This window comes from Schistocerca cancellata, chromosome 1 (assembly GCF_023864275.1).
Source record: "Schistocerca cancellata isolate TAMUIC-IGC-003103 chromosome 1, iqSchCanc2.1, whole genome shotgun sequence".
In the NCBI taxonomy this organism is placed as follows: Eukaryota; Metazoa; Arthropoda; class Insecta; order Orthoptera; family Acrididae; genus Schistocerca; species Schistocerca cancellata.
Window position 1 is genome coordinate 924,372,251 of NC_064626.1, and position 23,415 is coordinate 924,395,665.

Below are 23,415 nucleotides of genomic sequence, written 5' to 3' on the forward strand. Positions count from 1 at the left end.
AAGCGGGCCCGTGAGGTGTCCGAAGTTCCACTGGGATTGCACCATAAGTGTTTGAATTGTTACTGAGTTCTACTTCGATCTACCACATTAACTGCATGTTGAAAATTTTGTTTGCTCATGATCTGAGAAGTGTGGTGGGTGCTATCTTTCATGGTCCAGTGTGGATTAACGTTTCTTTCTGTTATCTGTTGTAGAAGCACAGAGGTTTATATGTAAGCAATGAAACTTTCCGAGTGTGGTGCTTGTTTAACCTTATCAGCTGATGACTTTTGTGTTTACCGATGGCCGGTTCCTATGCTGACAGCAAAACGATTTGATAACAGTCTTCAACGGAGTGGGTAATATAATTTTGCTACCGAGTGCTGAAGAAGTGACTGTCGTCTCAAGGTACTGCAATTGATCATGTATTCTTGTTTCATCATTTCCAAGAGTAAAGTTGTGGGTTATTCTCTTGGATGACAAGTATGTTAAGCTCAAACTTAAATGGTTAAATTTTAAACGGAACAAACAATCGTCACGTTGCTTGATTGGGTTGTTGAACTCAAACTGAAAGATCATTTCTCTTTAACAACAAAAACTCAAAGCACCAATTTAAGTATTAAATTTTAGAGAAACCGACAGCTTCCATGTAGCTCAATGCAGTTATCGATTTCAAACTGAAATTATCTTTACTCTTGTGACTTATGTAATAGACCTAAAGGAAAATTGACCTATTAACTTTTAGTTTAAACTGGATGATGCTGGAGTTTGAATAACCACAATGTGCCACAGATTTAGGCTGTTTTGGGGAAAATTTCAACGAGGGGTAGTGCCCAAAGTTTAAATCATTTACAGTCCATATCTAAAAATATGTGTTGTAATTTGTCTTGGTTCAGTATTGGTCATGTGTGTTAAAATTTTAAATGGGTTAGATTCCAGGTCATTTAGGAAAACTTGCTAAATTTGAGACTTCAGTTTTAGGTCATTAATTCCCAAGGACTAGTGCCCACGTTCATGCAACTTCGGTGTAAAAATTTTATTTGTCATAAGCAAATTATTTTTAAACTTTCTTCAAAACTCTCTCGTGCCATTATTTTTATTTTTAACTTTTTTTTCCACAACATGAACTGTCTGTCTTATCACTGAAATGTTCGTTCTCTTTCTGTAGTTTTGGAAGTTGTCATACTATACACTGGTTATAGGGTATGAGTCATGTGGTAAGAATACATTACCATCGAAGTAAATGTCACCAATAGTGAGAGCATGTGAAAAACCACATATACGTCTCTCAGAAATGACAACAACAAATAAACAGGTGTGAACTATGTTACAACAAAGGAATTCAAGAGTCAAGACTACCAAAATGGAACGAAACTTAAAAAACATGTTTTAACAGTGCATAAAGAAACTGTGCAATTGTCAACGTATTGCGCTCATTTATAGCAGCATATGTGACAAACTATTGTTTTCATTATTTCCTTGAGAGTGATCATATTTCTATTTGTACATACATCTATATCAGTCAAGGAGGCATATCTTACTCATTTACCAGTCGTACAAATTAGGTGCATCAATAAGAGATTCCTAATATATGACACACATACTGTCACCAAGGCTGTGTATGACGCACCAGACGTGCTTTCTGGTGGAGGATGCGGTTGACTTGTCGCCTTGTCATCAAATGTTGTTTGCTGTTTCCATTCGAAAGCCACTTTTTTTTTTCGACTGTTAATAGAGTAGTTGTGCACAATCCACTGTCATTATAGGTTCCCACCTTAGACCTCTCTGTTGCAAATGGACGTTACACTACGACACACACACAAATTTGAATAAAGTGAACAGTGAGGGGGGGGGGGGGGGCAGCATGAGGGAGATTTGAACACAGCTTGCCGGCTTGATGGGCCAACACTTTAACCACGACACCACTTCTTTTCTTGTGTGCTCTATATTGCAATTCTTGTCCTTGGACCATTCACTGTTTCTATTATGCTGCCTTTTTTTTTTTTTTTTTTTTTTTTTTTTCTTCACTATTCAGTACACTTTCCTGTTTTCATGCTTGACCCGTGTTCAGTTTTCAATGGGCTGTCCACTGAGCCCTCTTACCACTAAATCTGAGGGGGCTGCATCCAAGCTATCCTGTTCTAAGGGTTTTAAAAGGGCCTGTTTGTTTTGTTTTAGGGCACAAAAATAAGGTACTATGCACCCATGTCAGACACTTAGAACATGAAGGCAAAGAAGTTAAGCTACATTGACAGAAGCAAAGACAGCTAAAAACTGGGACTTTCTCTTGGAGAAATAGCCATAAAATACACCATAAAGCCAACAGAGGTCCTGAACTAAAGATCAAAGGCCCTTCGCCATGTCGCTATGACGGATAAAAAGTAAAATGCAGTTGACAGCCCACGTCATTCGCTAAAATGGCAGATACCTCGGACGGCAAATAAGGTTGAGTTGACTGAGAAGGTCAGCCAAGAGGGCACCTCTCTGACAGGTACTGGGAGAGTCCCAAAGGGAATGGTGCACATTAATGTCACTGAGCAGCAAAAAGGGGTGAAGGAGTTGGCCAATAAGCTGGAGGAAGTGTGCTCTGGTGACACCAGTTGACAGAGGGATGTAAATGGTAAATGGGAAAAGTTGAAGCGAGGAAGGAAAATGCAGACTGCAACAGCTTGCAGCTGAGTGGGGAGCAGCATAACTCCCATACGGGAGAGAAAGCCGTCCTTGGGGGGAAGGTCAAAACAGTCTGAAAAGAAATGTAAGAGGTCAAAGTGGTCACCAGGATGCAATTTTGTTTCCTGGAGGCAAAAAACAAGTGGATGCTGCAATTCCAAGATCAGCCGTAATTCCTTCTTGTTGGATCCTTGGCAACGAACGTACCAATGGAGGAGAGTCATGACGAGGAAAGGGGAGGAGACAAAAAATGCAGAGTGCCAGCCTTTGAAAACTCTCAAGCTACATGGTACACAGGCTGGAGGATCCTGCTCCACGAAATATACAGAGATGTTGGCATTCTCCCTCTGTCGGTCTGTTGATTCCAGGGCAGAAAAACAGTCGATGGTGAGCACCGGCTACATGGAGGTTGGCTGGGTGAGGGTATCACACAGTGGCACCATTGAAGAGGATCTCCAAGTTGGCAAAGAAGAAGACTGTTTGCCTTGGTTTGATTTTTTGGAAACTTTGTGGTTGGCAAGAGACAATTCAGATGTTTGTTGGCTGGAGGGATGTAAAAAGTCCTTACGGGAGAATTTCTTCTTTCCTTTCCGGCCTGCTAGTTGTGTAGCAGGTGATTCGCCGCAAGAGGTGAACGTTTAGTGGCTTGTTGCACAGCTGGAGGAGAAGGAGATGGGTATGTTACCGTGACTTTGGGTAATTTTACAACCGTGATGCTGAATTTGAGGTCATACATGTAAGTGCTGGATAGTACAATGCAGGATTTCCGACTAGCCAACAACTTGGGAGCAACAGGGTAAGGCACCTTTCCTTCACCCAGACCTGCTAAATGGCCCACTGATCGAGATACATGGGACAAACTCGGGAGGAGGCTGCATGGTCACCATTGCAATTAATATAGTGGGGAGGAGGAGGCAGACAATCACCCTTGTGAGAATCCCTACCATAGGTTACACATTTGGTCAGGTGTTGACAGGACATTTAAGTGTCATTGTAATGATGACATTGGTAGTAGTGCATCAGGTTTGGAATGTCTGGTAAGACCGTGATAACTTCATAGCCTGCTCTGATCTTGGCTGGAAGGACTACTCTATCAAACGGGAGAAAAAGAGTGTGTGTGGGCACTAATGATGCGTCTATCTTCTTCATCATCTGATGGACTTCAATGATGCCTGATCAGAGAGGTATGTTTGGATTTCTGCCTCGGTCAGACCATCGAGCAGCTTAGTGTAAATAATACCATGCGAAGAATTCAGTTTTCAATGGGCCTCCACATGAGCAGGATACCCTAGGAGGAGTGAACCTAAAAGCAGTTGTTGTACTTGAGAATCACAAGTAGTCTAAAAAAGCAAATTGCCATTGTGTAAATGGGAGCAGGATTTCACAAGGCCGGCAACTGTATCAACACTTCTCTGAATAATAAATGGATTAACCATAGCAAAGGACTGACCGTCTTCAGTATGCAAAACCATGAGGAACCTAGGTGCTGCTGGGAGGGACTTTGATTTGTTATCCTCATTCCGTTTACGTTTAGTAGATGCAGACAGAGGAGGAAATGTTTGGCTCATTGCAAGAATATTCTCCACGATTGCCAACGTCACCGATGGCGCACTCCTTCCAACTTAGGTGACTGTTCACACCTTAGGTCATACATCCTTAGCATCTGACAGAGGAACCAATTGGCAATTTGAAAAGATAACAACTTATGCAATCACCCCTCCCTGGGCCTGGCCCATCCATACCAGGGGGTATGTGTGAATCTTACCTGTCAACCTGGGGCTGGGAATTGTGTGTTACCCAGTCACCTGTTATGCATCAGACATGTGGGTCGCCCTTCAGGAGCACACAGGGAGGAAGGATAGGAGATGTGGAATGAAGAAGGAAGAAAGGAATGACAAAACAGTGGAGCGACTGTTCCGACGTCAGGCTACTGAAAATGCAGAACACGTTTCCAAAAACATCCCAGGCACGTTCCCCAAGGGAGGATAAAAAGAATAGCAGGACAGACATGCAGCACAGAAAGGAAAAGATGCTGCAATGGCTGGGGTCCCTTGTTATCCAAGCATGAACTCACAAAGAGGGCGAGTCCCTGTTTTTTTTTTTTTTAAAAAAAAAAAAGGATTGTGTTCCTATCAATGACAACAGTAAGTGTGATTTTTCGCTGGGTGGTTGCATACCACAGTACTAAGCATTCCAAGTTTGATGTTAGTTAAATACTTGTGCTAGTTAAGTACTTGTATATAGGATGTTTCAGAAGTGATCATCAATAATTCACACATGGAAAGAACAGGCCGCAAAGTAACTAAAAGGCTCCAATAAACATGGGTCCACAAAGCAACTGTTGTCAAGATACAACACATTTTCTGTTGCAGCTCTTCAGTGTCTGGGAACACATGGCATTTCTAAACGTTAAAGTAGATGTTCAAAATTTTGTCCATGCGTTTGAATGCAACATTAAACTCGTCTTTGAAATGAGTTGCGAACCCTATCAGGCAGTCCTGGGGAATTCTGTAGATGCCAGAAGGCTGCTTCAACCCGCAAGCGTAATTCCTCAAGAGAGTTGACCTCATCAGTGTAGACCAGGCTTTTAACATGACCCCACATACAGAAATAAATGGGATTTAAATCAGGAGACCTTTGAGGCTATGGCACAGGCCCTCCTCCGCCTATCCAATGTTGACCATATGTCCGAGTTAGAAGGTGGCATACCTGTAAATGAAAATGTGCTGGAGCGTCATCCTGCATAAACCACATGTTCAGGCATTGATTCACAGGATCATCATCATCATGTACGTCTGGAAGTACAGTCCGCAGAAACCACATGTACTGCTGTATGATTAATATCTTTGATAGGAAGTGTGGTCCAACTGTGCAGTCTCCGAGCAGTCCTGCCCAGATGTTCAAGGAATAATGCTGCAGATGTCATGATAAGTGTGTTGCATTAGGATTGCCACTGGCCCAAATATTACAGTTATGCAATTTAGAAATGCCATCACAGGTAAATCCAACCTCATCCACGAACAGAATACTGCTTACAGAGGATTCATTGTAGACTTTGGCAGAAATTCTCTCTAGGAGGTAAGTCTGCTTTGTTGAGGGCTTGCACTCACTGGAGATGACAAGGATATAGTACTTGCTGATGTAAAACCTACGACACACTGCTACAACTCAGGACACGCTCTTGGGTAGCAATCTTCCTTGTTGAAATACTCGGATGTTCGTGCACAATGCACAACACCCTTTGCTCAACATTGGGTGTTATGGATCTGGGTTGACCATCTCGTACATGTCATACATGGTGTGCAAAACTCCTGGTTTCTCTAGGCACTAATGTAACTGGCTAAATGTACACCTGTCGGGCTGCCTGCAGAGAGGAAAAGCTTCTTCATATAATTGTGCAGCCTCAAGAACACTCCATCCACTTTGCCATAAATGAAGTGCATGTCAGCATACTCTTCACTGGTGTAACCTCTGTCCATAGTGCCTTCAAATTTGTAACTGGTTGTGAGTCTGGTATGGCACACTGCACGGAGAGGGGAAAGAGAAGTAGTTATCCATGCATAAACAAACAGATAGTCAATTCCAAACACTGAGATACCAATGTAAATACCATGGCATCCAGGGGCATTTACATGTGGTTCCCAACTCAAATTAATGCAATATTGATTGCAGACACATGTTTATTGGAGCTTTTTTGCTAATTTTGGCCTGTACTTTCGATGTGTAAATTATTGACCTTCAGTTCTGGAACACCCTGTATTTTATGTATTGTATAAACAAGTATTATTTCTACTGACGTCTTTGCAGTATCCTCAACCGTGACAACTAGGTCATTACTCAGTCTGAAAAATTTACACAAAGACAGCTTACAGTACGAGCTTTGAATTTGTGGAGAGGCAGAGGAGGGCAGTGTGGTTGAATTCTGTCATCGGTTACATGGCGTGTTACATAAACCTGTGACCATCACAACTCAAACTGTGGGAGAGGTGAGTACCACTTCCACCACTTTCGCTGTCTCGCTTGGTGTAGTTAGAGAGAGTGTTGAATTATCAGAAAGTATTCAGCTATCTTGTTCTCAGTTATTGTGTCTGCATGGGATGATGGGCCACGTTACCAAGATGGTTAGTGGCCTCTGTCATCTGTACAAAGATCTCAATGCAATGTTAAATGTACAGGCCCTGTGGGGCGAAGTCATTTCTATGCAAAGACAATTAGCAGCCTTAAAATGGCAGGAAGGAAGTGAAGGTGGTGATGAGGTAATACCTATAGAGCAAATAGTCACAAGTAGAGTAGATAAGCTGTCAAGTCAATTTAATAAACTTCCACATCCTCTGCTAGTAGAAATTGAATGTATTAGTGTTCTGTCAAATAATGACATATTAAAGACATTGCACATACTAAAGAAGTGTGGTGGCTCACTGTTAGGTTGCAAGAACAAGCCTGCTTGTTGCAAGTGTCAGATTAGTTGGTGTGTCAAACAATTTATTCTTTAGCTGAGGGGCAAGTAAGAAGGTTAATTGCCAAAGTAATGGTTGAAAAATTTCGTTTTATGTATAAGAGAGTGTATAAAAGTGAATGTTTGGGTCTGCAGAGGCGGAGAGATTTGGCTGAGGAATGCTTTTACAGGGTGCAGGATGAACATGAAGCATTAATCGATTGTGCTGAGTGAGTAAGAATGGCTATGTTAGCTTTATGTTTAGATATTTCCGAAGGGGAGGCAGTGGTTACCATACTTGAAGGAATGTAACTGTAAGATCAATCACAGGTCATGTTTATGGATAAGCCAAAGCCATTTGCTGACCTTTACCGTTTGATACTCAGTGTAGGAAAAGTCAAGCATGAGAATGAATTGAGGCAAAGGGTTTGCTCGTCCACAAAGAATAATCAAAGCACGGCGACTAAGCAGGCTGATCGCAATGCGAAGTGAGGCATATGTTATCAGTGCAGGAGTGAGTGCCATTTGGTTAAGGATTGTAAAGGACCACATGCAAATGGTACGGATAGTAGATGCCAATGCCACTTGTGGGGACAGAGGGCTCACTTGCCGCCTCATAGTTGCCATAAGGTATGCGCAGTTAACACAAATCTATTGCAATTTTTATGCACTGCCATGGGAACAGAACTGATGTGCAGATTGGTTGATTCCTTTAGTAGTGTATCATTGTGTGACAGTGACTGTTACGATAAGCATGAGGGTACTTCTGGCCTGCTGCCATTGCAAAACATTATGTAGGAGTGTCATTCTGTTGTAGGTGATGTGTTGGTCAAAGGTTAGGTCCAGGGCTAATCGAGGGTCCCAGAATTTACATGGCCATGGAAATTTTGGGTTGTTACGAACCTCGTGGTGGAATTGTTGCTGAGATGTGATTTTTTAGTTCAAAGTTGCTGTGTTTTAGATTGCTCTAAAGGAGAATTGTCTTTAAAATTTTGTCCTCACCTCAAGGTAAAATTCTGTCACCACCGGGTTTTCCCCAGTGTTAGTCATGTTGAGAATTCTGTTGAGAGCTCTGATGTTAAGCATTTGTCAGTGGATAAGGTTAAGCGGATGTTGAATTTGTTGCAACAATTTCCTGATGTTCTAACCAAGACATTGGGCGTAACAGATAAAATAAAATATGCTATTACATTGAATGATCAAGTTCCAGTAAGGTAAGCTCCGTATCGATCATCTCCCCCTAAGATGAAATGGCAGTGGGTGATAGTAAGTCATTTATTGAAGAAAGGGATAATTAGGCCTTCTGTATCGCCATATGCGTCTCCAATATTTTTGGTTCCTAAGCCTAAGGGAGACAGATTCAGGCCTGCAGTAGACTACAGGGTTCTAAACAAGAAGATTATCCTAGAATCAGTACAATTACAACTTGTATGGGGTTGGGTTGTTTTGGGGGAGGAGACGAGACAATGAGGGCATCGGTCTCATCGGACTAGGGAAGGACAGCGAAGGAAGTCGGCCATGCCCTTTCAAAGGAACCATCCCGGCATTTGCCTGGAGCGATTTATGGAAATCACGGAAAACCTAAATAAGGATGGCTGGACCCGGGAACAACTAGTATGAATTCAATAGAGTGCTTTTTAATGCTGCCATCTTGTCCCATTTATTGGACTCAGTGGTGGGTGACAAAGTTTAAATCAATCCTTTTTTGGGGCACTCTGTGTCCTAGCATGGAATAAAAATCGACCCACCAACAATTAGTGCTACACGTAACTTTCCTGTAACTTGTAATAAAAAGGCTGTTGTTTGTTATTGTTCTGTAACTCTTTTTTAGAGAATTTTGCGGAGTTAGCCTTGCCCCTTAATCAGATGAGTGAAGTTCGAGTGGGGTGAGAGCCAACAGGTGGCTTTTGAGTCAATTAAGGAGGCTTTGAGTCAGGTGCCAGTGTTCGGGATTCCCGATTTTAATGCTCCCTTTGTTATCCAGACTGATATGTCAAACTTAGGTATTGCAGCAGTACTCGTGCAAGAACAAAATGGGGAACATAGGCCCTTGACCTATATTTCTAGGGTGCTAGCAGGTCCCGAATTGAGGTATTCTGTGTATGAATTGGAAGCACTGGCTGTGCTATTTGTGTAAGGGAGGTTCAAATTCTATCTGGAAAATCAAAAAGTTTACATCAGAAACCAATAATCAGCCCCTTAGTTGGGTCCTGGCACAGCCTGATAAAACTGGCAGGATAGCGCGTTGGGCAGTATGTGTATCAGCCTTTCAGTTTGTCGTAAAACACATTAGGGGTGCTCAGAACCAGGTGGCAGATATATTAAGCCATATATTCGAGCAAGGAGCTGAACAACCATTTCATGTTGGCACTGGGAGCTATCCAGGATGAGTAAGTTCTCTCTAGTTATATGACGGCAGCTGTCTTAGGCGAAATACTGGCATTATTTCAAGACATTAAACAAGAGCAAAGAAAATGAAAATGATTCCCAGGACATGTTGAAAGAAGAGTGGTGTGTAAAGGGATATTCTATCGAAAGAGGGGTCCTGTGCTATTGAACCAGGTATGACCAAAAGATTACAATCTGTTTGCCTCGCAGTCTGGTGCCAGTGGTATTTAAATATTTCCATCAATCACTATGTGGATGTCACCTCAGGGGGGTGGGCAGAAATTACCAACTCACAATTATATATGTGTAAATTAATTAATAAATGAAAAGCACCAGTTTGCTTTTGTTCTACAACATTATTTTTATTGCTTACCGGTTTTCAGCTTACGACGCCATGTTCAGGTATTTAATGAGTATTATCACCAAAGAAGTTAAATGTTAGCAGACAACATTGGAAGAGAAGTAACACATCTAGAGTGAAGTAGAAACATACAGTGAGTAACATCTTTGCAATGAAATAGTAAAAACTGAACAGTACATAAATAACAAAGGAGTTGACAGGAAAATCTTTAGCACAAAATAAGAACAGCATGCCTACATAACAGTTTCTATTGATAAACAAAACTATTGAAATAAGATAAAATTAGTACTAGGCAAGGCTGCATCAAGAGGTATGAAACATGGAGAGTGATACACAACCAATTTAAAAAAAAAAAGAAGAGACAGTTGTCAATGTAAATACAGAATACACGAGGAACTTAATCCATATCAATACGATAAACAGAAATTAATAAATGCAGGAAAATTGAGGTGTTTGAGGGAACCTACAGTTTGAGAGTGTGGTGGTACTGCATTTTAACATTAACATGATAATCAAAGCAGTGGCTGTATACCAGTTTACATTAAATAAATGAGCAAAGTAAAATATGAACAGTATTTGATGAGACAACTACAAGGGAAGTTAAACATGGACAGTAATACAAGTACAAGTTAAAAGCAAACCCTTAACTATTGAAACTACAGCATACAACTGCAACAAATAAAACAACTTAATGACTACAGGAAAATGGGAATATGTAGGAAGAGAGAGTGTGGGAAGTAATGAACAACAAAGATGATTATATGAAGTTTAGGAGAGGGGAAGTGTTGAGTTGTGTCTGGTCATTTAGGATGAGATCTGGACTGTGAGCAAGATGTTTGTTAACTCAACACTTCCCCTAATGTTGTTCCACCAAGAACCGACGGAAGATTCTGTTAATATGGTAAATTAATTACAATGTGAATGTAAAATGACTTGTTCCACATCATTATGATTTAGCATGTGCAGTAATCGATGGAACATCAAACTAATTAACTCTGGTCATCAGTTAAGACAGAGACAGCAAAGGACTTGGAAGAGCAATTGAACGGAATGGATAGTGTCTTGAAGGGAGGATATAAGATGAAAACCAACAAAAGCAAAACGAGGATAATGGAATGTAGTTGAATTAAGTCGGGTGATGTTGAGGGTATTAGATTAGGAAATGAGACACTTAAAGTAGTAAAGGAGTTTTGCTATTTGGGGAGAAAAATAACTGATGATGGTAGACTGGCAATGGCAAGGAAAGCGTTTCTGGAGAAGAGAAATTTGTTAACATTGAGTATAGATTTAAGTGTCAGGAAGTCGTTTCTGAAAGTATTTGTATGGAGTGTAGCCTTGTATGGAAGTGAAACATGGACGATAACTAGTTTGGACAAGAAGAGAATAGAAGCTTTCGAAATGTGGTGCTACAGAAGAATGCTGAAGATTAGATGGGTAGATCACATAACTAATGAGGAGGTATTGAATAGGATTGGGGAGAAGAGAAGTTTGTGGCACAACTGGACCAGAAGAAGGGATCGGTTGGTAGAACATGTTCTGAGGCATCAAGGGATCACCAATTTAGTATTGGAGGGCAGCGTGGAGGGTAAAAATCGTAGAGGGAGACCAAGAGATGGATACACCAAGCAGATTCAGAAAGATGTAGGTTGCAGTAGGTACTGGGAGATGAAGAAGCTTGCACAGGATAGAGTAGCATGGAGAGCTGCATCAAACCAGTCTCAGGACTGAAGACCACAATAACAATAACAACAACAACAACAACAACAACAACATCAGTTAAGATGTCCACCCCCCGATAGCTAAATGGTCAGCCTGATGGACAGCTATCCTAAGGGGCCCAGGTTCGATTCCCAGTTGGGTTGGGGATTTTCTCCACTCAGGGGCTGGGTGTTGTATTGTCTTCGTTATCACTTCATCCCCATCCAGCGCGCAGGCTGTCCAATATGGCGTTAAATGTAATAAGACCTGGACCAAGGTGGCCTGACCTGCCCCCTAGGGGGGCTCCCGGCCAGTGACGCCAACCGCTCATTTCCATTTCCATCAGTTAAGACATTGACCTCCTCAGTACACTAGGTATTAGATGTTATTTTCATTGATGAACTTGTCAAGGTGCATTTTAGGAATCTTATGGTAGAATCCTCAAATGTGTGTGTTGGTTATTCTTTATGGATGTGTTGTCAGGTTGATGTTGGTGGTTGTTACAATGTGTTGGTCAAGTTGGCACATATCAGTCATTGAGTTCATTGGACATCACACTCTTATGCCAGAAGGCCTCTTGGTACAGTTTTCACAGTGGCAGCTCTTGATTGCTAGTATCTGTGATGTTTGGGCATCAGCACTCTGACTCTGTCAGTCATCAGTAATGTAAATTCCTGTTGTCATTAGTTACTGATATATGATCAGATTTACAGAGTGGCAAGATAATTAAATCAACAGTTACGAAAATAGCATACATCTCTCTAAGATGCAATTGTTACCAGAGTGTGTGTGTGTGTGTGTGTGTGTGTGTGAGTGAGTGAGTGAGAGAGAGAGAGAGAGAGAGAGAGAGAGAGACATATTACACTCTTATAGATATTCGCTCTCTATTTTTACAGCTTTGTCTTTCTCATCAAATTTCCCTTGGGCACGTGCTTCTGTAGTGTCATCTGTAACACCAGATTGTCAATTGTTAAGACTGTTACAAGTAGTTTTATACAATGTTGTAATGTTTAGGAAGAGAACAGTAGTTGACACCAGTATACTGATTTGCATAGTAGCACACAAAGTATAAAGCTGTCTTTGGAAGGAAGAATTTGTGATACAGTTCCCATGGAAATTTGACCAGAAAGACAAAGCTGTAAAAATAGAGAGCAAATATCTATAAGAGTGTAATATGTCACATTTCCATGGAACACAGAAGTTACACTGAATTGGGAGGAGAGTGGAAACTGACAGAAAATTGGTGCTATAGTAAATTGGATATTTCAATAGGTTGTGTGAAAGAATACAATATTGGAGTGGTAGATCATAATGCAAAATTAACCATAAATTGTTATAGTATGGGTTATGACCAAAATCACTTCAAGATAAACATTTGTTTGCATTGTCATAAAAAAAATTAAATGTAGTATTAATTGGAGCAGGTTCTTATAATTATCCCCACTCTTTAGCTGTACTAACTCAAATGTAAAACTAGTAGAAGAAAACGGACTAAAATGATAAGTTCTGAATTGGTCATATGTGGGAAAGATGTGCCAGGCACTGATTGAAGTCACAAAATTATTGCTGTAGGAAAAGTTCACTTAGAACATGAGATAATGTGTGTAAAAATGAGCCTTATACATTGTCCAGAAATAATAATTGAATGTTTATATCAACCACTTATCAAAACTAGTATATGGTATACAAATGCAGGAAAGTGACAAATGAAAATTTGTACCAAGGCCTGAATTTGTGACTGGATCTTTGGCTCAGTAGGTAGACGTGCTAACCACTAACCACCCTAACACAGTGGCTTTGCACATCTGCACAGACTATCCTAGCATGCCTCCCTACTCAATCCAAATTCCCATTCATACCTCAGCACCCTTGGTATTCCCCCCTACACTCAGACATCATTGCAGAAGCTCTCTAGCTGTATTGGATCGAGGAGGGGGGGCATGGTAGGTTTTGGCCATGCAGCTGTGCAGAGCCACTGTGCCAGTGTGGTGTAGTGGTGAGCGCATCTACCTAGTGAGCAGGAGACACGAATTTGAGTCCCGGCCTTGGTACAAATTTTCAATTGTTGTTTGAGTGTGCGTGTGAATACATCATAGATTTCTGAGACTTGAAACGGTATAAACATATAGTTTCATTTGAATTGAAGTACTGAACTTATGGAAGGGTAGACAGATATTGATGATTGGAAGGGGTGAGGGAGGGATGTCAGGAATTGATGAAGGTAGCTGGAATTATTTTGGAACTAAACACCCTTTTAAAACCCTTAAGAGTGAGATAGTTTGGTTGCAGTGATCCTTGAGTGGAAAGCCACTGGGCAATAGATGTCCAAAACATTTATTAACATCATCTGAGGAACATACATTAGTCCTTAGAGCACTCAACAGGATTACATGTATTGTGATTCCTAACCATAACATGTTTCACCCAAATAAGAAATAAAAAATGGTTCACATTACACATTGGTGACACTAAGCCACTTAGAATGTTCTTAACAAAGCTTGATAGATTTCTTTAATTACTTCGAGGCACCAGCCACTCAATTATTATTATTATTATTATTATTATTATTTTAAACAAGGTAATAACAACATACAATGTCGTCTTGACCTAATTCCTTTGGGTACAGCTTCAGATTTGTGAAGTGGCCACCCTGTGTATAGTCTTCAACCTAAGACAAAACCAATAGCCATCAGTGCACACAACTAGATAATAAGTATGCACTACAATGGTTGCACAATGCCAGAAAGTAATCCTTTTAAAATTTATTATTTAACTGAGCAAAACTGTGGGCTCCAAAATATTGGCACTAGCCCCTTCAGCAAGGCATAGGAAATTTAAAGACAATTTGCTTATGACAAATAAAATTTTTGCACCAAAGTTGCATGAATATGAACACTAATCCTTGGGAATTAATGGCCTAAAATTTAAATCTCAAATTTACCAAATTTTCCTAAATGACCTGGAATCCAGCCCATTTAAAATTATAAGACACAAGACCAACACTAAACTAAGACAAATTACAACACACATTTTTAGATACAAACTGTTAATGACAAACTTTGGGCACAACTCCTCCTTGAAATTTTCCCCCAAGCAGCCCAAATCTTTGGCACATTGTGGTTATTCAAACTCCAGCATCAGCCAGTTTGAACTACAGGTTAATAGGCCAATCTTCCTCAAGCACTATTATGTAAGTAACAAGAGCAAAGATAATTTCAGTTTGAAGTCAACAACCACATTGAGCTATGTGACAACTTTAGATTCTCTTATGAGTTCTTGTCATTAAAAATAATGATCGTTCAGTTTGAGCTCAACAACCCAGTTAAGCAACACAACAACTGTTTTTTCCTTCTAAAATTTGACCACTTAAGTTTGAGCTTTACATACTTGTCACCTCAGAGAATAACCCACAACTTTACTCTTGGAAGTGATGAAACAAGAAATCATGATCACTTACAGTATCTTGAGCCGACAGTCACCTTTTCAGCACTCTGGAATCAAAACGTATTACACATTCCATTGCAGGTAGCTTACCAGCATGTTCTGCTGTCAGCAAAGAAACTGGCTGTTGGTAAACGCAAACCATCAGCTGATAACGTTAAACAAGCACCACACTTATGACATGTCATTGTTTACATATAAACCTTCGTGCTTCTACAACAGATAACAGAAAGAAACATTAATTCACGTAACAGAAAGAAACATTAATCCTCACTGGAGCATGAAAGACAGCATGCGCCACACTTCTCGAATCATGAGCAAACAAAGTTTTCAACACGCAGTTAAAATGGTGAATTGAATTAGAACTCTGTAATGACCCGAACACTTGTGGTGCACTCCCAGTCGAACACAGGCACCTCACTGGCTCACTTTCGCCACTCTCCAGCACATCAAAACAATCACTGAATACCGACTGCTAAGGCACAGCTGTGTCAACAACACGTAATTCAGTGGAACCTCCTTACAGGGAACTTCTCCCATTGATGGTCCGCAGCTCACTGATCAAGCAGATGGGCAGAGGGCTTTTTCTTTGCTTGGCACGAGTACAACCTATGACTTTAGCTGCATCAACACAACTACCGAGCCAATTGACAGGTCTAGTTGATATGTATGTATCACCTTTTTTACAGATTACATTAACGGAAACTCTTTTATGGAACGGAAGATGTTGTCATGGAGAAACTTTTTCAAGCTGTTTTCAAATTTTACTTTGCTGTATTTCAGACAGCAAGTGATCAAAAATTTTTGTTGCAGCATTGCGCGTCCCTTTTCGTGCTAAAAACAATCTTAATGTGGAGTAACGAAAGTAGCTTTTCCTTCTGGTATTGTAATTATGTATATTGTTGTTTCTTTTGTTCCTCTGGATTATTTACAACAAATTTCATGGAGTATAAAATATATACTATGAAGCAGTAGTCAGAATGCCCAATTCCTTAAACAGATGTCTAGAAGCTGATCATGAATGAGTACCACACATTATTCCTACAGCATTTTTTTGAGCAATGAAGACTTCCTTTCTTAACGAAGAGTTATCCTGAAAATTATTTCATGTGACATTAAACTAAACTAAACTCCATCTGAACAGGCCTCGGAAGGTCCAACAGTACTGACCGACCATTGTGTCATCCTCAGCTGATAGGCATCACTAGATGCGGAGACAGAGTGGCATGTGGTCAGCACGCCACTACTTCTCAATCAAGTAACCCCTCAGTTAGCCTCATAAGGGCTGAGCACATCCCATTTGCCAACAGCACACGGCAGCCAAGATGATCATCCATCCAAGTGCTAGGCTAGCCCAACAGTGCTTAACTGCAGTGAGCTGATGGGAGCCTGTGTTACCACTGCGGCAAGGCCATTTGCATTCTGTATGACATTATTGAATGAAAATGAGACAATTATGTCAACTGATTTCTCTCACCTCAAGATTTGCAATGATTCTAAAGGCAAATGTGGCTGAACTCAGTTATTTTAGGAGTTTTTTTCAGTTTAAATTCTCACTGCTGTGGACACCTAAGAAGTTTGGGTAAGGAGTCATTCCAATCCCGGGAGCGGAAAGACTTACCTTAGGGGGAAAAAAGGATGGGTATACACTCGCACAAACACACACATATCCATCCACACATATACAGGCACAAGCAGACATATATCGACGTGCCAGCGCTTTCGTTTGGTAAGTCAAACCATCTTTGTTTTTATATATAATAGACACACACACACACACACACACACACACACACACACACACACACACACACACACACACACACACACCTAAAAACAAAGATGATGTGACTTACCAAATGAAAGTGCTGGCAGGTCGACAGACACACAAACGAACACAAACATACACACAAATTTCAAGCTTTCGCGACAAACTGTTGCCTCATCAGGAAAGAGGGAAGGAGAGGGAAAGACGAAAAGATGTGGGTTTTGAGGGAGTTGGTGGGTTTGATTTGGACGGATGTGTCCAATGGCCAGCTTCACACGTCCGTCCACATCAAACCCACCAACAAGCAACAGTACCTCCATTACGACAGCAACCACCCATTCCACATCAAACGGTCCCTTCCCTACAACCTAGGTCTTCGTGGCAAACGAATCTGCTCCAGTCCGGAATCCCTGAAGCATTACACCAACAACCTGACAACAGCTTTCGCATCCCGCAACTACCCTCCCGACCTGGTACAGAAGCAAATAACCAGAGCCACTTCCTCATCCTCTCAAACCCAGAACCTCCCACAGAAGAACCACACAAGTGCCCCACTTGTGACAGGATACTTTCCTGGACTGGATCAGATTCTGAATGTGGCTCTCCAGCAGGGATACGACTTCCTCAAATCCTGCCCTGAAATGAGATCCATCCTTCACGAAATCCTCCCCACTCCACCAAGAGTGTCTTTCCGCCGTCCACCTAACCTTCGTAACCTCTTAGTTCATCCCTATGAAATCCCCAAACCACTTTCCCTACCCTCTGGCTCCTACCCTTGTAACCACCCCCAGTGTAAAACCTGTCCCATGCACCCTCCCACCACTACCTACTCCAGTCCTGTAACCTGGAAGGTGTACACAATGAAAGGCAGAACCACGTGTGAAAGCACCCACGTGATCTACCAACTGACCTGCCTACACTGTGATGCATTCTATGTGGGAATGACCAGCAACAAACTGTCCATTTGCATGAATGGACACAGGCAGACAGTGTTTGTTGGTAATGAGGATCACCCTGTGGCTAAACACGCCTTGGTGCACGGCCAGCACATCTTGGCGCAGTGTTACACCGTCCGGGTTATCTGGATACTTCCCACTAACATCAACCTATCCGAACTCCGGAGATGGGAACTTGCTCTTCAATATATCCTCTCTTCCCGTTATCCACCAGGCCTCAATCTCCGCTAATTTCAAGTTGCCGCCACTCATACCTCACCTGTCATTCAACAACATCTTTGCCTCTGCACTTCTGCCTCGACTGACATCTCTGCCCAAACTCTTTGTCTGTAAATATGTCTGCTTGTGTCTGTATATGTGTGGATGGATATGTGTGTGTGTGCGCGCGAGTGTATACCCGTCCTTTTTTCCCCCTAAGGTAAGTCTTTCCGCTCCCGGGACTGGAATGACTCCTTACCCTCTCCCTTAAAACCCAAATCCTTTCGTCTTTCCCTCTCCTTCCCTCTTTCCTGACGAGACAGAAACATTCCACATGTGGGAAAAATATACAGGGTGATTCAAAAAGAATACCACAACTTTAAAAATGTGTATTTAATGAAAGAAACATAATATAACCTTCTGTTATACATCATTACAAAGAGTATTTAAAAAGGTTTTTTTTCACTCGAAAACAAGTTCAGAGATGTTCAATATGGCCCCCTCCAGACACTCGAGCAGTATCAACCCAATACTCCAACTCGTTCTACACTCTCTGTAGCATATCAGGCGTAACAGTTTGGATAGCTGCTGTTATTTCTCGTTTCAAATCATCAATGGTGGCTGGGAGAGGTGGCCGAAACACCATATCCTTAACATACCCCCATAAGAAAAAATCGCAAGGGGTAAGATCAGGGCTTCTTGGAGGCCAGTGATGAAATGCTCTGTCACGGGCTGCCTGGCGGCCGATCCATCGCCTCGGGTAGTTGACGTTCAGGTAGTTACAGACGGGTAAGTGCCAATGTGGTGGCGCTCCATCCTGCTGAAATATGAATTGTTTTGCTTCTTGTTCGAGCTGAGGGAATAGCCAATTCTCTAACATCTCCAGATACTGTAGTCCAGTTACAGTAGCACCTTAGAAGAAAAAGGGACCAAAAACTTTATTGGCTGAAATGGCACAGAAAACGTTCACCTTAGGCGAGTCACGTTCATACTGAGTTGTTTCCCGCGGATTCTCAGTGCCCCATATACAGACATTGTGACGGTTGACTTTTCTGCCATACTCAATAACACAAAAAGCTTTCTGTTGAGCAGTCGCCATCTTAGCATCAACTGACGCTGACGCCTAGTCAACAGCGCCTCAAGCGAACAAATGTACAACTAAATGAAACTTTATAGCTCCCTTAATTCGCCGACAGATAGTGCTTAGCTCTGTCTTTTGTCGTTGCAGAGTTTTAAATTCCTAAAGTTGTGGTATTCTTTTTGAATCACCCTGTATATAAAAAAACAAAGATGCTGTGACTTACCAAACGAGAAAGCACTGGTAGATAGACACAATAAAAAACACACAAACACACACACAAATTTCAAGCTTTCGCAAGCCAAGGTTATTTCATCAGGAAAGAGAGAAGGACAGGGAAAGATGAAAGGATGTGGGTTTTAACGGAGAGAGTAAGGAGTCATTCCAATCCCGGGAGCGGAAAGACTTACCTTAGGGGGAAAAAGGACAGGTATACACTCGCGCGCACACACACACACACACACACACACACACACACACACACACACACACACACACACATATCCATCCGCACATATACACACACTGGCAGACATATACATCACCTTGCTAAAAATTAAGAAAAAATGATTTCAGCAATGAAACAGGTCATTAGTTATTACCATCTCTCACATCACGTTTCTTAAACAGGGGTCTGGCAACACCATATTTCAGTCTCTCTGGAAAAATGATTTGTGATAGTGATGCATTAAATGTTTCATATAAGGCAGAGCTTAATATATGGAAACACCATCAACACCAGATGAGCTTTTATTTTTGAGATAATACACAACTTTGTTGATTCCAGAAGGAGAAGTTGGTGATACACTCATACAACTGAATTTTATGAGAGTTACTTTTTCGACATATTGCAGTTATCCTTCTCTTGAACTCTTTGTCCTTAAGCTTTCTACTATATTCAAGAACTGATTGTTGTTGTTGTTATGGTCTTCAGTCCTGAGACTGGTTTGATGCAGCTCTCCATGCTACTCTATCCTGTGCAAGCTTCTTCATCTCCCAGTACCTACTGCAACCAACATCCTTCTGAATCTGCTTAGTGTATTCATCTCTTGGTCTCTCCCTACAATTTTTACCCTCCACGCTGCCCTCCAATACTAAATTGGTGATCCCTTGATGCCTCAGAACATGTCCTACCAACCGATCCCTTCTTCTGGTCAAGTTGTGCCACAAACTTCTCTTCTCCCCAATCCTATTCAATAATTCCTCATTAGTTATGTGATCTACCCATCTAATCTTCAGCATTCTTCTGTAGCACCACAATTCTCTTCTTATCCAAACTATTTACCGTCCATGTTTCACTTCCATACATGGCTACACTCCATACAAATACTTTCAGAAATGACTTCCTGACACTTAAATCTATACTCGATGTTAACAAATTTCTCTTCTTCAGAAACGCTTTCCTTGCCATTGCCAGTCTACATTTATATCCTCTCTACTTCGACCATCATCAGTTATTTTGCTCCCCAAATAACAATACTCCTTAAAGTGTCTCATTTCCTAATCTAATACCCTCAAGATCACCCGACTTAACTCGACTACATTCCATTATCCTCGTTTTGTTTTTGTTGATGTTCATCTTATATCCTCCCTTCAAGACACCATCCATTCCGTTCAACTGCTCTTCCAAGTCCTTCTGTCTCGGACAGAATTACAATGTCATCGGCGAACCTCAACGTTTTTATTTCTCCTCCATGGATTTTAATACCTACTCTGAATTTTTCTTTTGTTTCCTTTATTGCTTGCTCAATATACAGATTGAATAACATCGGGGAGAGGCTACAACCCTGTCTTACTCCCTTCTTCACCACTGCTTCCCTTTCATGTCCCTCGACTCTTATAACTGCCATCTGGTTTCTGTACAAATTGTAAATAGCTTTTCGCTCCCTGTATTTTACCCCTGCCACCTTTAGAATATGAAAGAGAGTATTCCAGTCAACATTGTCAAAAGCTTTCTCTAAGTCTACAAATGCTAGAAACGTAGGTTTGCCTTTCCTTAATCTTTCTTCTAAGATAAGTCGTAAGGTCAGTATTGCCTCACGTGTTCCAGTATTTCTACGGAATCCAAACTGATCTTCCCCGAGGTCGGCTTCTACTAGTTTTTCCATTCGTCTGTAAAGAATTCGCGTTAGTATTTTGCAGCTGTGGCTTATTAAACTGATTGTTCGGTAATTTTCACATCTGTCAACACCTGCTTTCTTTGGGACTGGAATTATTATATTCTTCTTGAAGTCTGAGGGTATTTCGCCTGTTTCATACATTTTGCTCACCAGATGGTAGAGTTTTGTCAGGACTGGCTCTCCCAAGGCCGTCAGTAGTTCCAATGGAATGTTGTCTACTCCGGGGGCCTTGTTTCGACTAAGAACTGATTATTGAATGTATTTGCTAACTGTGACTCATTGCTTCTAGCCCTTCCATTCAGTTAAATAGTGGTTATCCTCCCTCTCATTTTACTGCATTCCATACAGCCTTAAGTCTGTTATCAAAATTACTTATTTCTGCCAGTATCTGCATGTTGCCCGATTTTTTAATTACCTTTCTTAGTAATTCTGAGTAGCTTTCATAGTGTGTAACTACTGCAGGATCTCTACTTCGTCTTGCCAATAGGTACATTTCCCTCTTCCTTTCACAGGATAGTTTAATCTGTCTAGTGATCCTTTTTAAGGTGCTATTTAGTGTCCTTTCTGATTAGCTTACGCAAAAAGCTATTTTCAAATAATGAAATGAATTTCTCATGGAATAGATTAAATTTTTTGTTACAATTTGGTTCATTATAAATTTCATCCCAGGTCATGTATCATAAGCTACTCTTAAAAACATTTCTCCTGGAGTCATTAACTATTCTAACTGATTTCCACTCAGGAGTACCCATACTGTAAGCTACTACGTTATTTACTCTAACTGTGCATCACGATCAGAGACAGCACTTATTACTGGGTCCTACTGTCTTTATCCACCATGTTCAAAACTTGTAGGATCCAAATAGTGTTTTGGGTCGACCGAAGCGTCCGATCCCACCCGTCGGCTTTGACCCCTGACGTCGGCTGTTGGGGTGTGTGATGTCACGACGGCGTGGAATTTAGTTTGTGAGAGTGGCGTGTTTGCAGGTCTCGTTTTGATGCGATCGGTGGTGCTCTCTGGTGGTGTGTTAGGTGATGTTTTAGGTTTAGTTTGCGAGTGTGGCATCGTGTGTGAATTTTGGTAAATTGTTTTTTTGTGCCTTTGGTAGGTATGGATATGACTGACAGGGTCAACAGTTTTCGGTTGTCGGCTATGATGGGGGGACAGTGCGTTGTCTCTAATAAAATTTCTTCAACTATTCGGTTTTTTGGATGAAGTCGTGAAGTGTTCAGTATGTCGTGAAGAAATGAGGCTTACTTAAAGTTCCGGCGTCTCGGACCAGGTACGGCTGTATGTGGAGATGTCAAGGATTAATAGGTCAATGGAAGTGTGCGATCCAAATGTGTGGCTGTGAACGTTGGTATCGGGAGATGTTTTTGAGCTATACAGGTCAAGTGAAGTGTTAGGTCCTAATTTATGGGATCGGGATCTGCTGTTGAGCTATATATTCAAGGGAAGTGTTCGATTCCAATTTATGGGATCGGGAGGTGCTCTTGAGCTATATAGGTCAAGCGAAGTGTCCGATTCCAGATGATATGTTTGGTGGTATTTGGGGAGATTTGTAATGTCGGTTTTTTTCGTCGTTTTGCATGGTTTTATATCGGGGTGGATGCCTAAATTTGTTTATATTTAGATTGTCCCCACCCAAAAACCCCCTATTTCCCGCGCTTGTCCCGTTAGTGTCATTAGGCTTTTTGTGAAACGTGTGTGTGTGTGTGTGTGTGTGTGTGTGTGTGTGTGTGTGTTTTTTTCGATTTATTTTCGTCCTCATAGTGTGTACGTAACGACTTTATACGCGCCATATTGAAATCGTTGTTTATGGTCGTTTCCGCCATAATTGCGACGTCATGGGTCAAAGCAGACGGGCGGGATCGGATGCTTTCGTATTTCCAGTGTTTTCCAGATCATTTTTCCTGACATAGAGTACCTAGCAGTAGGTGGCAGCACAATGCACCTAATATGAAAAACTTATGTTTTTGGGGATGTCCAGATACTTTTGATCACATAGTGTATGTCAACTCTTGACATTCGAGGATATATATCCACTGTGGATAATGCACACAGTAAAGGATACTGGCAATAGAAATTTTTGTGGGTTTAGGTATATTCACACAGCAAACTGTGATGTGTGGTGTCACTTGCAATTTCCAGTCTTGCAATTTTATTGCATACAAATCTATTCCGTGAAATAACTCAAAAACTGTGCATGTAATCACACCGAGTGTCACTAAAACAACCGGATCTCTACCATACTGCACATCTCTTAGATAGATTTGGTAAAGCACCGGTAGTTTTGAACACAATTCCACACATACATTGACA

The 23,415-nt window shown here is 41.3% G+C and overlaps 1 protein-coding gene across 1 annotated transcript in view; it reads right to left on the reverse strand.

Moving 5' to 3' along the window:
- LOC126191444 (general transcription factor IIH subunit 4) overlaps positions 1-23,415 on the reverse strand; it is a 136,457-nt gene that overhangs the window by 112,072 nt on the left and 970 nt on the right. The window lies entirely within an intron of this gene.